The following is a 1403-nucleotide window of genomic DNA, read 5'->3' on the forward strand; positions in this document are numbered from 1 at the left end:
ATGAAATGACAGCATTATATGTGTTGGGGTAAGTGGTGTCGCTGACCTCCTTCCCTGTTGAGAGATGGTTTCTCGATCCTGGTGTAGCTGGCTCTTTGACTCCTCTTTCAAACCATCTGTCCCCAACTATCCAATATGTCAATCTTTGTTATCATTGAAAGAGTGTCCCCTATATTTCAAATAAACTGTTGAGTCTTGACCTGAGGAGTTAGCCCTTCTGCATTGAGCCATGCATTTTGTGTAGTGGTTGTTTAGTTTAGTAAAACACAGGGATGGGTTTTTTGTTAAAATCCTTCTGAGTTTCTCTGATACTCCTGACACATATAGAATCACAGTGTTGTTGCATTTACTCTTGTTTTCCTCCTCACCTGTAGTTTTGGTGTTCTTCCTGGAACTTGTTACAGTGTTTTCACAAAAGTCCAGTTTGGATATCCACAAACTTTAAAGTGCATCCTGTGTGAGTGTGGTGCATGAGGTGATGTGGTGCATCCTTAAACTTAAAGCCACAAGTTCCAGAAAGAACATCAACACCACAGGTCTGGACCAAAGTGGTGGACAGACCAACTGACAGACTAACATGGCCATACCTACATGCTGCTAACAGGGCTAAAAATTAGACGCTAAAAGAGGAGCAGAGACAATCAAAACTGCAGCAAACGGTCCCAGTTGAGATGTTAAACAATAAGGATAAAAACAAGTGATTGTGAGTCACATTGGTGAACAATAGCATCGTGGTCGATGTGTCTGCGTGATGAATGTGTGTTTTTAGCAGCGCAGGAAGTTAAGTCTATATATGGACTTTGTGGCCGACACCCCAAACCCTAATGTGCATGTGCAGAAAGAGTTCTTACCACAGTAGGGGGGAGGTTGTGGACCAACCAGGAGCTGTGGTGTCATTGTCATCACCGCCCCTGCCCCTTCAAAGAAACTATTGATGCATCCTGACAAGAACACTGATGTGTTTTTACAGGCGGCGATGTCATCATCATCATCATCATCAGATTGATCAATTGTAATCGGTGTCCTCTGTGTGTGTATGCAAGTCTAATTTTGTTCTGGTCTACCGACTGTCTGATCTGAGAGCACTCTGCTGTTTAGTACATTAGATTAGACACATGCACATATATAAAGCACACATACACATTTCACATTTATGCTTACGCTACTAACGAGGTCTGCAGCCTCTAATGCTGCACAGTAGCACACACAGATCATGCTCTGGTTTTAATCAGTGATTTTATTTAATGATCTCAGTTCATCACTGGGAAGCCTGGTCCCTTTTGTCCTAAAGGGAGGGAGGGATGGGAGGAGAGTTGGGGGAGAGGAGGAGTGATGAGCTCGGGAGGGAGGAACTGTGTGAAGAGCCAGGGTGAAGTTAGAGTAGCTACAGATAGACCGATAGC

Source organism: Micropterus dolomieu, linkage group LG01 (genome assembly GCF_021292245.1).
Source record: "Micropterus dolomieu isolate WLL.071019.BEF.003 ecotype Adirondacks linkage group LG01, ASM2129224v1, whole genome shotgun sequence".
Classification (NCBI taxonomy): Eukaryota; Metazoa; Chordata; class Actinopteri; order Centrarchiformes; family Centrarchidae; genus Micropterus; species Micropterus dolomieu.